The sequence below is a fragment of the Protopterus annectens genome, chromosome 9.part0 (genome assembly GCF_019279795.1).
Source record: "Protopterus annectens isolate FY-2018-M chromosome 9.part0, PAN1.0, whole genome shotgun sequence".
Classification (NCBI taxonomy): domain Eukaryota; kingdom Metazoa; phylum Chordata; order Ceratodontiformes; family Protopteridae; genus Protopterus; species Protopterus annectens.
The window spans coordinates 684,900,265-684,915,655 of NC_056743.1; the positions used below are offsets into that span (position 1 = coordinate 684,900,265).

A 15,391-nucleotide genomic window follows, 5' to 3' on the forward strand; every position below is an offset into this window, starting at 1 on the left:
GCACGATTTGACTGTTATTGTGTTTAATACGTCTCATCAAATCGGAACCTGCCTTATCAAATAATTTTACCAAATCGCGAAGGAATTCTGATCCAGTCTGAAATCTATTTGGATATTTCCAAAACCTGAGTCCTTGGTTTAAGGGAAAAAGTGGGAGGAAACCAAGCATAGTATATAAAAGAAGGAAAGCACTTAAACATTATTTGGAAAATAGTGAGTTTAAGATGCTTAAAACCATTTATAATAATAGGATGTTTAAGTGTGGTTGTTGCCCCCAGTGTCTGTTTGTAGCAAAGTCTGACAAGTGTAATATAAGTGGCCAAATTTATAAGATAAGAGGGCATTTTAACTGTGTTTGCAGAAATGTGGTGTATTTGGCCAATTGTAAATTTTGTCAGGCATTCTATATAGGTAAAACCTCTAGAAGGTTACAGGATAGAATTTATGATCATTTGAATGACATAAAGAAGAGATGGACAACAAATGCTTTATTTAGACATATTAGGGACAATGAGTCACATAGTTTTGGATTTAGGATGCTAGAGCAAATTAAATGGGGCACAACAGGTTTTGTGGTTAGTGAGCACCTGAATAAACGTGAGTTACAGTGGCAACTAAGATAGTATGGTATTCCCAGGAATCAATTATAGTTGTTTGATAAATTATATTTTAAAATTAAGAAGTTTGGAAGGCTAACATTGTTTTTATATATATATATATATATATATATATATATACACACACACACACACACACACACGCGTAAGGTTTATACAACATCCTCAGCAGAAGAAGCTGTAGTAATTGGTTGTTTGGGACCATTCCTAGCTCTTTTGTAGTTCACTGCTTAAAATCCACATTTGCACGGCTTTGCGTGGTCGTGCGCATAGCGCAGCGCGGTTAAAATTGGTTAAACTTTTTCTGGCTCCGCCAAGTCTGCTCTTCAATTTTTCCCTTAGAACTGTTCTACTTGCAATCTAAACAGCCTATACTCTATCTGAAAAGCTCAGCACTTGCGCCTGAAGCATTTTTTACACAGGTAAAGCACTCTTAAACAAAAGAAAGTACTTCATTCACCTAAATTCTGTTGAGTACCCATTTCCCTATAGGTCCATTCTGACTCAGTTGCACAGCAATCTTTTTCACTATTTCTAGCAAGTCGAAGGGTCAGTTGCCGGCGTCCTCTCCTGTTCAGCTGGTGAATCTGGGAATCTTGAGGCAATGTTACAATTGCCTCATGTACACAGACAACCCTCTCCTCCTCCCAATAAATACAAATATATGCGAGAGATGCAACTATATAACCAAACTGGAGGCTGAGCTCTCTCAATTCAGTACTGGCAAGACCAGTCAGGAGAAGAAGGTAATCATGCACACCACAAACCCAGTCTCACATAGAACTATCACAACTGCAAACCAAACACATAAACACACAAAAACATACTCGGAGGCACTGATTAAAAATCTACCAAAACAACAGAGGCCCCCAAAGCAGACACCCAAGCAACCACCACCTCAAGACATAGCACATGCAACACACAGTTCACAAAGTCAGTGTGCTAAACAGTCACAGCCCTTAAGGCCAAACAACATGCCAGACACACTTATAATAGGTGACTCCATAGTCAGACACACTGACGTCCCGCTCACGAGACTGAACAAGGAAAAGGTCACAGTAAGCTGCCTGTCGGGAGCTAGAATCCGCCACATAACACAAGCACTTAGGTCACTCCACAGCAAGTACAAATATGACTCAGTCATTGTACATGCCGGTGGGAATGACCTGAGACGTACCTCCCTGGACTACATGAAAAGAGACATAGAGGAGCTCTCTGATTATGTAGCCCAGGCCGGTATGACCCTGACCCTGAGCAGCATCTTACCCTCACCAAGAATGATGCCACAGTACAAAGACAAAATGATCAGTTTTAACAATTGGCTTAATTACTGGTGTCATTCTAAGGGGATCCAATGTCTGTCTGCTTGGGATGACATGCTTGACAAGCCACACTGCTTCGCAAGGGATGGCTTGCACCTGTCACCCCTGGGCTTCCGGATATTGGCCAAGGCTCTTGCCACCCCCATAGTGCCTTTTTTATGCAAGGCTCAAATGACAAACCTACCTCCCTAGAAAACACAAGTGGAAAAAACTAAGGGTAATGCTGCTCAATGCCAGAAGTCTAAACCTCAAGATGCACGCCCTCGAAGCCCTCCTCAGTATGGAGAACATCGATGTCTGTGCAGTGACTGAAACCTGGTTCAAGGCTCCTGAGAGCACCCCAGCTCTATCAGGTTTTACCTCATATCATGCTTTCTGGCCCCAAAACTTGGACCGAACCACAAAAGGAGGGAGTATCCATTTTCATCAAAGATACCCACACCTCCAGGTTAGTGGCAACGCACGAAGCATCGGAGACTATCCAGGTGCAACTAACCATAGGCAAAACTGCCTTACAGTTTGTAGCATGCTACAGACCACCCTCTCAAACTCAGGAACCCCACACAGCCTTCCTGAAGACACTGGAGAGTATGAATGTCTCTCCAAATACCATCATTTTGGGAGACTTCAACTACCCAAACATAGACTGGGAACATTACTCAAGCCCCAACACCCTAGCCCAAAGGTTCCTAGAATTCATAAACTCAAATGCAATGGAACAACTAGTCACCATTCCCACAAGAGGAGACAATATACTAGACCTGATCATCACAAACATGGGGACAAAATGCTCCACCGGAAGTATATCCCTCTTTGGTAAGATCAGACCATAAATTAATCTCACTGGAAATCCACATCCCGCCCCCACCCCCTGCAGAAAAGACCACAGTGAAGAACTTCTCAAAAGCAAACTTCACACTTCTTAAGACTGAAGTGGTATCCTTCAAGGCCCCTGGGCCAGTGGAAACCACAACTCACACTGCTGAATCCTTTGCAAATGCCTTCTATGGGCACCTTCAAGAATGCATGGATCATGCAATCCCAAATAAAACCAAGGCCCATTCCCCCAAAGGCAGGCGCCCAGTCTGGTGGACCCCAGCCATAAACAAACTTTACAACAGGAGGAGGAAGCTACTACATGACAGAGCAAAATTCCTAAAAGGGAAGGCATCTCTGATCAGTACTTGCAAAAAACTATGATCACTCATAAAATCATCCAAGGCCAACTTTGAGAGAAAAATCGCAAAAGACACAAAAGACAATCACAAGGCCTTCTTTAGCTATGTTAGAAACCTGGATGGGAACTCCCAGATATGCTCAGAGTTAGTCCAAAATGACACAAAATACACTGAACCCACTGACATTGCCAACATTCTGGCAGACAGGTTCAGTGCAAATTTCTCCTCCCCTCCCCAAAAGGAGAAATAACTATCCCAGCAGAGTGTAGCCTCCCTAACATCTCAGATGCCCAGGTGAGAGCCGCCCTCTCTAAAGCTAAAAACACAGCATCAATGGGACCGGATGGTGTCCTGGGCTGTGTGCTACATGAACTCCAAGAGGAACTAAACCCACACATAAGGCTGCTGTTTAATCTTAGCCTTACCACAGGATACGTACCCAAAGAGTGGCGTACAGCAACAGTGGTCCCACTTCACAAAGGCGGTGCTTCTACGGACCCTGGAAATTACCGCCCCATAAGCTTGACGAGCCTGGTCTGCAAAGCTATGGAGAGGATCATTATGGAACTCATAAACAAAGACATTGGGGACCTACAGACATTGGATCCTACCCAATTTGGCTTTGTCAAGGGCAGATCCTGCCTTTTGAACTTGGTCGACTTTTTTGAAACGGTCACTAAGGCCATTGATGAAGGTAAGGCAGTTCACACAGCCTACCTTGACCTTGCAAAAGCCTTTGACACAATACCCCACTCGGGCATCATAGACAAACTCACCAGCTTAAATGTAAACCCATATGTCACAAGATGGGTTGCAAACTGGCTCAAGGACAGAACCCACAGGGTCAGAGTTGCTGGAGCTATGTCAGACTCTAAGCCAGTCACAAGCGGTGTCCCACAGGGCTCAGTCCTGGGACCCCTCTTGTTCGGCATTTATTTTTCCGAGGTACAGGCAAACATAGGAGGATTGTGGCTGACTAAGTTCACAGATGACTGCAAACTGGGTGCTATAATTGATACTCCAGCGGACACAAACATCCTTCAGAGAGGCCTCATAGAAACGGATAATTGGTGCCAGAGCCATGGCCTCAAGCTGAACGCCAGAAAATGTATAGTCATACCCTTTGGGAAAAACAAGGTACCGACAAATTACCACATAGGTGGTAATCCATTAAGTACAGAAGAGGTAATCAGGGACCTAAGGACCCAAGTTGACAGAAACCTCTCATTTGACACTCACATTGCCAAAGTGGTTAGGAAGACCTTCTATATTGCCCACCTTATCATGAAGGGTTTCACATCTAGATCAAGAGAGGTCATTGTGCCCCTGTACTCTTCTCTTATCAGGCCAATGATTGAGTACAATGCCCCATTTGGGATGTATCTCACCCGACACCTGCAGCAGTTGGAAAGACCCCAAAAGTTCCTCACCAAGAGGATAAAGGGTCTTAAACATATGTCATATGCTGCCCGACTGAAAAAACTCCAGCTCTATTCAGTCGCATACCGCCTACTCAGAGGTGATCTGTGCCTGACGTACAAGGCCATGTCCAATCCGGAATTAATGGACATGCTCCACCTCAGAAAATCCAAATCCATCAGAGCCACGAGAATAAGAGACTTAAACCTCAACACAGAAATAAATAGGATGTGCTGGAGGGACAGATTCATAACCCAGAGGCTCCCTACACTCTGGAACAGAATCCCAGTCCATGTTAGGCAGAGCCCCTCACTGACTCTATTCAAGAGAAATCTCGACGAGTGGATGGGAGATCGTAGGTTTACCCCAGGGGTCATCTCTGTGTCACTACTAGACAGAGGCACAGTAAACTAAACCCTAAAAGGGCGTAGTATTCTCATCCTAAGGGGTGGTGAAAGCCACACACACTCTGGCTAGGCTTATAAATGCCCTAGGGCAGATAGCCTAGTACGAACCTATGAACCTATACATATATTTTTGCATATTTATTGTATATAAAGTCTCACTTAAAAAATAAATGTTTTAATTATTTATCGGCATTTACTGGCTCTAGTCATATAATTGGTTTAATTAGGTATTTAAGGTGTTGCTTTATGCATTCAATTAGTTCTGATGAAGTTCCACAAAGTACATTTGGAACGAAAGCTCTTAACTTGACATTTACTGATGTGTATTTCTTGCAAAGTTGATTGATGTTCGTTTTTATAATAATTCATTGCAGTGCCAGGATATCTGTTCATGGGGTCGACGTTTCAGGTGTGGTTTTAGTAGTTCATTTTCTCCTGTCTTCCTGTTTGGTTCTGAGTTTGTGGATATCTCCTCACATTATTTGTAAGAAGTGCTTGCACAAAACACCTACATGATTACAGAGCAAATTGCTAGCAATGTATAAAAGTATTTCTTGCAGCTACAGTGTAGACCAGGAAAATTTATGTAAATTGCAGATACCTTCAGCAGAAAATATTTGAGAAATAGTAATGAAGACCTTCTAGTGAACGATCTAGAGGTATTATGGACTGTTTAATAATTACTGTTGATAAGTGAGAAGTTACAGAAGATTAAATTTTCTGTAGGAGATATTAGAGCTACAAGTTCTAAAAGAAGTCATTATGACAGGTTGGTTGGCTTAAGTCAGTCAGTTACATATATTCCTTAATGCTTTCATTTTAGGGAACTGTCATTTCTTCAGCGACAGATTTTAAGGGTAATAAAGTAATTATCCCTATATGGCTGGGCTATCAAATGCAGATAAAACTACAGAAGTCACACAGTGCAAAAAAAAGCATGTGATTATATGTGTTGGTCAATCTTGTCTTTCTAAGTTTGGCAAATGACTCATGACTGCGGAATACCTGATGTGTTTAAAAATCAGATTCAAAAAGAAGAGTCACGTCTGCATAAATGTTCTTCATTATTGCGGCGGTTAGATGTTGACCTGTTTCAGTTCTGTAATCTTAATGTCTTCTTGTGGTTAGATTGCTATTCTAAGTATTCTCGGTTTGTTCAGTTAAACTAGTATGACACAGTAGGTCATAACACTTCTGAAGTGTGTAGTTTTATGGAAATAGAAGAACAAAGTAAGCAGTGTCTGATAATGGTCTGCAATGTGCCAGCCAGAAATGTCAATATTTTGCCAAGGCTTGCATACAGCTTAGTCTGCAACGCCCTCTGTCACGATGCTGAGGTAGAAAGAGATGCAGACAGTGAAAAATATCCTGAAAATTGTGACTGCTCAAATTAGACAGATTGTTACTTATTCATATTAGAGTATACCAGTACACCTTTCAAACAGTTAGACTTCAGTAGTACATCTTCTGATGAACAGGTGGTTAAGGACAAAGTTTCACACTTCATTCTCTTTTCTAGTTCTGGGGAGTAAACAACAAGCATTGAAGTTGTTACACAGTAGACCAATAAAGTTGAAAATGTTTTATGGTAAAACTACAAAGAGCACATTTGTCCTAAAAGAGTGATACATGTATGGAATGGTCTAAGATTCTGATCAAGGACAAAGAGTGGCATTTCAACATATATTTGTTGCTCAGTATAATAATCAAGGTCTTAATTGTACAATGTGATGATTGCCGTTGTTTGGAAGGAATAGTGTTCAGCTTCAGAAACTGACAAATATACATATATATCAGAAGCAGTTAAACCTGACTATGGCTTATCAGAAGAAATAGTGAAATTGTATTTAGAGTCTTTGTTTGTAGTATCCTATCCAGAAACAAGTCCCACTATTTTAAATTCTTTATTAGAGCTACCCTCAACCTTTAAATTAAGGTGCTGTTAATCTGAACAGTAGTAGTCTTGAGAGAGTTAATGAGTGTAAGTATTATTCAAGGTTTGTAAGCCCTAATAAAAGCATCTCAGATATTAATTTTATAACAAGGTTTAGTGTATGATATCATGTTTGTTGTCAGTTATACGACTTGTGAAGATTTATATCTGGTAGAATTATTTAACTCTATATAAATATTTTAGCTGTATGGAAAGATCATGTCATCAGTAAAAGGGGAATAGAAGTTTGTAGGTTTTTACTAGGCTTTTCATCTTTAAAAAGCCTAGCCTTCCATTCCCATGGTGAATTATTAGCTTTTAATGTTATACAGTAGGAATATCCAAAGATGGACCGAACACGTTTTTCTTGGCATAACTGCATGATCTGATGTCCATTTTCGTCCAGTTCAATGTGTGGGTTATAGGATCCGGACAGATCCGACTTCGGTGCCTTATACCATAGTATTGGATCCAAGTGGCCTGATCCCTCCCTTTACCCACACTTCCATCCTTTTGACTGATTTATCTCAGAGCTCATATGCCACCTGTTCAACCATACACGTCCTCCAAGAGCTCCAGCATATTCATGATAAGCAAAAGCAATTTTTTGGGAAATCTTTCTCCTCCTCTTACTACTTTATTACTGAATAGTTGTTAATTTAATATAGTGTTAGGATTAGGTGTAGATAGGTTTTTAGGTCAGTTGGATAGCTCTTTGTCATGTTTTTCTAACTGCTGTGTTAGAACGTTCTAGTAGGATTCATATTTTCTAATATTTTAGATGAGATAAAACATTTTTTGATATAATACGCCCTTTTCAGAGTGCTTCTTGTTTTATATATATTTCATAATTGCTTACAGCATTCAGTGTGCAGTGTGTTATTGTAATTTTTCTTTGTGTGATAATCTAATTGTAATGTCTGAAAAGTCCACTGGTTTTAAGAAGTGCCTGTGGACAGAAAATACACCCCCCCAAGACCCCATTCCCTCTTGTTTATTGTCTAGGTCCCTCTCATCTACAATCTGTGCTGCTCTTTGTAGCATAGAACTTCAAGGTAGAAGGGAAAAACTTATCCTTAAAGGTTTACTTCCCCATCAGGCAGGGTCCAAAACTCCTCTGATGTCAAAGTACATTCCACTTCTCCATCTATGCATAAGAAAATGGAGAAAGAGAGAGAGAGAGAAGCACAAGAGACAAACAAGATGGGAAGAGACAAGAAAAGAGAGTACAAAAATCAAAGAAAAAGTCTCCAGATCCAACCACTCTCCTGGGTCCATCACCTAATTTGTCGAGGCATTTGCATCCACCTGCAACTCCGATCTGAACTCCATCCCCAAAACCTACTTTTTCTTCAGGGCCAGTCAGCCGCAGACTTCATTCACCAATTCTTCAACAAAAGCTGCCATCAAGACCAGCTTCTGTAGCTTCTTTTTTTCAAGATCTGGTCAATCCACCAGATGTATAACCTAGTTGAATGGCAACTATATGAGGAGGAAATTCCGGAGGACACAGATTCAAATTGGGGGGGGTCCTTCTGACACCATCCCTGAGAAAAGGATCAGGAACAGGCCCTTTGACACTGTTCAATCTTTTTCCAACACCATATTCCTTACCATAGTTGAAGATTATGGGTTCAAACCTTTCCACCTCACAGGAGTCGGATCTGATAGCCCTGGAGACTTTGGCTTCAACATTTTCCCTTACTGTCTCAATACCGATTATTTTGGGATGTAAAGAGTCCTGGAACCAGAGTATCTGGGTTAGAGCTCTGGCGGTGGAGTCTATTCTAAAGTTTTCAGAGCCGTTCCTCCCCCTAGGTGTTTTTGCTGTAGACAGTTTGGCTCTGAGATTCTCCTCGAAGCTGTCCTCTTTTGAAGTCAGGAAGCTTACCGAGTCTGCTGACTGGTATAGCTTCTCCTTGGCTTTGGCTGAGTCAGCTTTCACGGCTGTGGAAAGGGCTTTGGCTGAGCCAAGGAGACTGGTCCATGCACCGAGTTCAGATACATCCCAACTCCCAGTGGATCTTGTGCATCTTTGCTCTCATTTGGATCGACAGGGACAGATGGACCCAGCTTAAAGGCAGCTCAACGTTCAAGCTGTCTTTCCAAATCTGATGTGTCTCCTTCAGAGCTCTTGAAACATGTCCCACAGAAAGGACATGCAAATGAAAGCATTTAGACTCCTCTCCAGAGTATGTCACTGAAGACATGGACTTAGGTGATGGAAAAGGATCCTCAATGTCCTCCCCTGAGGAAATACCTTTGGTGATCTTCTGGAATTGATGAAGAAAAAGGAGATGGTCCACAGAAACTCCTCCTGATGAGTCTGTGTTCCTTGAAGCTTTTGAGTCTGGCCCATCAATGTCCTGGCTGGTGTCACTTCCTGTCACCTTAATAGATGGGGTCTATATCATGTTATTGCACAGTGAAAAAATTGAATGTCATATGGTCGGCACCATATGTTCGAATTTTTCGATGTGCGGGTGTGTCAGTGGAGATCTCCATTACAGCACAGAATGGGAAGATTTCCCTTTTCTGCACTGTAGTGCGATCTCCGAGTTGGTATTTTTAAGTAGCGGGGGGTGTGAGGGGTGCAGGGGGGTTTGCCCCCCTGCTTAAGGCATTCAGGAGTTTATTTTATTTTTTTTTGTTTTTTATTACGTTTTCGAACATTTACGAGTTTGATCATATGGTGACAACCATATGATATTCTAACTTGTAAATGTTTGATAACATCTATTAAGGTCTATATTATGTTATCACTCAGAAGGCATAGAAGGAACTGATGTGGCAGAACCTATTCCAAAAAAAAAAATTTTGGTTGCCCCAGATGACAGAAAACACTGGTCAAACAGCCCCCCTTTAGATGCCATGGTGGTAGCAGCAGCCACAAGGAACTATTTGAGGAAAATTCCTCTGTCCATCCACCTAATAGTGAGTCAAAGGTATTGGACAGACTAGGGAAAAGGAGGTATGCACCAACAACTTTTGCACTTTGAGCACTGAACTGTCTAGCATACCTGACATATTTCCAAAGATATTTGATCAAGGAGCTTTCCAAGTCTGTCTTGGGTAACTTGCCTACAGATGTCTAAAAGACAGTGGACCCAAATGTCTACCCTTCAGTCTACTTCAAATGTGGGCATGTGACTGATTTCGAATGCAGCTGATGTTCTATCAAGGGCAGCTGGTACTAGGGTTGCCACCTTTTCAAATGGCCAAAGTGGGACATTCGGAACACACATCAGATTTTATAGGCCGACACATACCCACTGTCAGTACAAAGGATAGAACTTTACTTTTTTGCCTAAATAAAAGCTTATTCTTGTAGCAGTTTAGTTGCTTTTTCTGTTTCTTGTAACATTTAGGTATTTTAGATACAGAAATAATTATTTTATGCAACTATTACATAACATATGGGACATAATTATGTCCTACAATCTCAGGACATTTGCCATTTTTTATATTTTTTGTCAGGACACAACTGCCCAAAGAGGGACTGTCCCTCGCAAAGTGGGACAGGTGGTAACCCTAGCTGCTACAGGTATTACCATGAAGCACCATGCTTGGATGAGGCTGTGCAACTCCTGCAGAATACTTTAAGACGTTCTTCATTGATGCTCCCTACATTGGTTCCCATCCTCTTTGGACCTAAGGTAATATAAACTTTTACCAGGAGTGAACAGGCAGGCAAGACCTTGTCTGCCATAGGAATCTGTTTTTCTACTCCTCAAAGATCCTTTCCCAGGAATCTAAGGGGAGGCAGGAAACTGTGGTTCAAAAAATCCCAAGGTTTTCACCAGGACACTCCTGGGGATACACCTCCCTGAGGCAGAGGCAGAGGCAGTTTGAAACAAACACCACCCAAGAGGAAGAAATGAACCACAACATCAAGGTTTTCATGGGTCCCCTCACTGAAAAAACCTTATCAGTATCCATGAATAGTTGCTTGATTGCTGCAGTCTAGAAGGAGTCAGGGGATACTTAACCTTGAACCTTTTAGCCAGGAAAGCCATAACGTCTAATTCATGGGTGCTAGGAATAATCAATCACCAAAAGCCATACCATACACTTTTTGTCTTCCCTGAAGAAAAGATTGAGAATTCCCAATATGCCACCTGATCAGTTGGAATCTGCTGCAACAGAAGTGTTAAAGTTGGTAAAAAAAAAAAGAGTTATCCAGCTTGTCCACTCCAGACCAGTTAGGATCCAGAGTCTATTGGAGGTTCTTTTTAGTTCCAAAAAAGACTGTATACCTCAGGTCAATGTTGGATCTCAGCAACCTAAATCAGTATGTCAAACAGGCAAAGTTACTGTACAGTCCATTCCACTGCTTTTGAGGAAGGATGACTGGATATGCTGTATCGATCTCCAGGATGCCTGCTATCACAGCAAGATCCAGAGGCAGTCCAGGAGAGTTCTTCATTTCCGTCTGGGAACCAATCACTACCATTTCAGGGCACTGACATTCGGTCTCACTTCACCAAGGTTATGGCAGTAAGTAGCAGCTCATCTCCAACAGCAACGGCTCCATATCTTACTGTATTTAGACAACTGGCTCCTAACTGCTACCTCCAGAGAAATACTGTTACAACATCAAATGTTACTTCTCACCTTAGTAAACAGTTTGGGATTATTAGTCAATCACAAGAACAGCAAACTGCCTCCCCTACAGAATGTAGAATTTATAGGGTACCAGATAGACACAGTGCAACAAATTACAAAACTCCTCCTTGCAAAGAGTTCATTCGGTAAGGTTTGTAGCCTATCAGGTAACACAACATCCACACCACAGGCAAGATTCATCCTCCGATTTTTAGGGCTGAATGCCTCTACTTTTATGCTGGTCCCATAGCGAGACACCACGTGAGAGTCCTTCAGTGGACATTGGCAGTACAGTGATCACAGAAAGTTTGCTCCCCTTACACAAGAATACAACATACTCAAATATGCAAAGATCATATGAGTTAGTGGATCACATCTCAGTCAGTGGGTCAAGGTAGATCCTTTTGCTCACCTGCTGCCAGGGCCACAGTCACCATAGATGCTTCCCTTTCAGGGTAGGCGGCACTTCGAAGAGAAGACAGTTCAAGGGACATGGTCATCAGTAGAGGCTAACCTTCACATCAGTGTCTTGGAGATGAGAGTAGACATCCTAGCTTTGGAGGCTTTTCAGAACCTCCTACCCAGCGGTGTGATTTCCATTCACACAGACAATTTGTCAGTGGTCTGGTACATCAGCAAGCAAGGGGGAACATGTTTATACCCTTTTTGCTGAGAGGCTGTGCAAGTCTGACAGTGGGTGATGTCTTCATACCATTTTCTAGTGGCAGCCCACATACCTGGGATGTATATTAGTGGATAGGTTGAGCAGGGCAATTCTATTACCTAATATGTGGTTTCTCAAACGGTGGCAACAGAGATCTTCAGCCACTGGGAGCCAACTTTGCTGTGACCTTTTTGCTTCTTACCTCAACAACAAATGCAGCAGTTACTTTGCCCTCTTCCCTGCATAGGCACAGTCATTGATAGATGCTCTAGTGCTCATTTGACTCCCAGGTCTACTTTATGCCTTTCCACCCATTCCCTGTCTCATGAAGTTCATTCAGAAAGCCATGAGGTGCAAGACCAAAGTAATCCTCATTGCCCCTTTTTGGCCTTGTCAAGTATGGCTCCCCTTTCTTTGTCTTCACCTATTCCACCCAGCATGGGTGCTGTATCCCATTCCAGATCTTCTCAGTCACCCCTCTGGGATACCTTTTCTGGATCTTCAGACCCTAAAACTAACCACATGATTTCTCCAGTTTTAACAATAGCCAGAGATGACAGGCTTTCTTCCCCTGTATTCCACATAATGTCTTCTTAGAAGGAATTAACCAAAAAGGTATAAAAAAGTAAATGGAAAAGATTTTCCATTTATGTATCCTTGAAGGGCTTAGACCCTTTGTCAGTCCCTCTACTAGTGATACTAGATTTTTTTCTTGAAGTTTTTATGTGAGGTTCCAGTTCCTCTGTTATAAAAGTCCAGATGACCACCATTTGAAATTTTAACATATGATATAATGATTCATCTATTGCATCACTTAAGGTATCCAAAGCTTTCCTTAAGGGAGTACTCTTATTGAAACTGCCTATGCAAGATCCAGTCCAGCGGTGGGATGTTACACTCTTACTACAGTCATTGTCCCAGAAGCTCTTTGAACTTGCAGTATTAACAGATTTAAAATTTCTCTCTGGGAAGTCTATTTTTCTGATTGCCATTACATCAGCAAGATAAGTTCTGGAACTGCAAGCACTTTCATGCAAGCCACTCCTCCTTATTTTCCACAAGGATAAAGTTTCACTGAAAGCAAATCCCTCCTCGTTTCCAAAGGTGGTATCAGAAACAAGTTTGAATTGCCAGTCTGATTTGCCTGTATTTTTTCCAAACTTTGCTAACAAGGGAGAACCCACACTCCATACCCGAGATGTCCATAGACAAGTCATATTTTATTTACATCGTACAAAATCTGACCAGCTCTTTGTCTCCTTTTCCAAGTCAAAATTAGGACAACATGCATCAAAAGTCACACTTTCTAGGTGGTTGGCAGATTGCATTTTCTTAGTTTATAAGACAAGAAGGCTGTCTTTACAGTCTAAACCTAAGGCTGTACCAGAGCGATGGCCACTTTGACAACATTTGCAAAAAGAGTTCCCATCAGGGCCTTGCTGAGACAGACACCTGGTGTCAAAGTCATGACCTCAAGCTAAATGCCAAAAAATGCATAGTCATCCCGTTTGGGGAAAAACAAATCACCCACGAATTACCACATAGGTGGCAGCCCCCTTAATACAGACAAGGTAATAAGAGATCTGGGGACCCAGGTAGATAGTAATCTCTCCTTTGACAATTATATTACCAAAGTAGTTAGGAAATCCTTCTATGTGGCCCATCTAATTACTAAAGGGTTCACATGTAGAAATAAAGAGGTTATAGTGCCCCTCTACTCGTCACTCATTAGACCCATCATAGAGTACAATGCCTCATTTGGGATGTACCTCACAAGACACTTCCAACAGCTGGAAATACCACAAAAGTAACTCACCAAGAGGATTACTGGCCTCAAACATATGTCCTATGCAGCCCGACTGAAAAAACTCTGTCTGTACTCAGTGTCATATCACTTACTCAGAGGTGATCTCTGCCTGACTTACAAAGCCATGTCCAACTCAGAATTGATGGACATGCTCCACCTAAAGAAATCCAAGTCACTGCGATCCATGCGCTCTAGTGAGCTAACCCTCACCAAAACAATAAATAGAGCATGCTGGAGGGATAGATTCCTGTCTCAGAGACTCCCCGTGCTTTGGAACAAAATTCCAAATTACATCAGGCAGAGCCCCTCACTAACACTCTTCAAGAGAAACCTTGACGAGTGGATGGGTAACAGAAAATACACCCCTGGGATCACTTAATTGGCTCTTAATTAATCAATGTGGCGGCGAAAGCCGACACACTCTGGCTAGGCTTATAAATGCCCTCGGGTAGATAGCCTAATTACCTACCTATGACAGTGACATACCAGTACACCTTTCAAACAGTAAGACTTCAGTAGTACATCTTCTGATGAACAGGTGGTTAAGGACAAAGTTTCACACTTCATTCTCTTTTCTAGTTCTGGGGAGTAAACAACAAGCATTGGAGTTGTTACACAGTAGACCAATAAAGTTGAAAATGTTTTATGATAAAACTGCAAAGAACACATTTGTCCTAAAAGAGTGCAGCAGCAACTTGGTCAACAGCTCATCCTTTAGCTCTGCCATTGTCAAGAATATCCTTCCTTGAGTCCACCCAGGCCTTTTTTTAGGAAGCTTGGGAATCTGACCCACACATTGACTTGGAAGAAAATGGACAAACTCATATACGAAAGTTATATACCATAATGATGGCTTCTTGTTGTCCTACTTTCATCTGGTTCAGCATCCCTCCCTTCTTCCCCCTTTAAAATTGTCATTTTACTTCTTCTGGGGATCAATTAGACTTTGACAGGATCCTGTCTGTCTCTTGGCCCACTTTTCATTCCATAGCAGACAGTGTTGTAGACTCATTTTTTTAATCATTCGAGATATTTTTAAATCAGTCAGCAAACTCGGTCTGAGGTAAGTCAGTCAGGAGGAAGGAATTGTGGGTAGGGGTGGAGCCGGAGTTACTCTGGTGTCAGGCACCGAGGTTGGATCTGACCGAATCCGATAACCCACACATTGAACCTGATAAAAATAGGACAACATGGATCTATCGTTATGTTAAGTACATAACTTTTTGTTTCCCCATATTTGTGAAGGTCATTGGTGCTAGACTTGGGGTGAATTTGCAATTACCCATCCATTCATCCAAATTATACTTGATAAGAAAGGGACTCTGCTTTTTGTGGAAAGAATGGAAGCCAAACCCACAGAGGTGGTATCCTATGTGATGCATACCTCTCTCTCCAGCGTGGTCGGTTAACATTGCAAAAGCGATTTAGGTCACTTGAGC

At 41.8% G+C, this 15,391-nt stretch overlaps 1 protein-coding gene across 2 annotated transcripts in view; it reads left to right on the forward strand.

Moving 5' to 3' along the window:
* Positions 1–15,391, forward strand: part of CCHCR1 (coiled-coil alpha-helical rod protein 1) — a 673,784-nt gene that overhangs the window by 515,694 nt on the left and 142,699 nt on the right. The gene's annotated exons all lie outside the window — the stretch shown is intronic.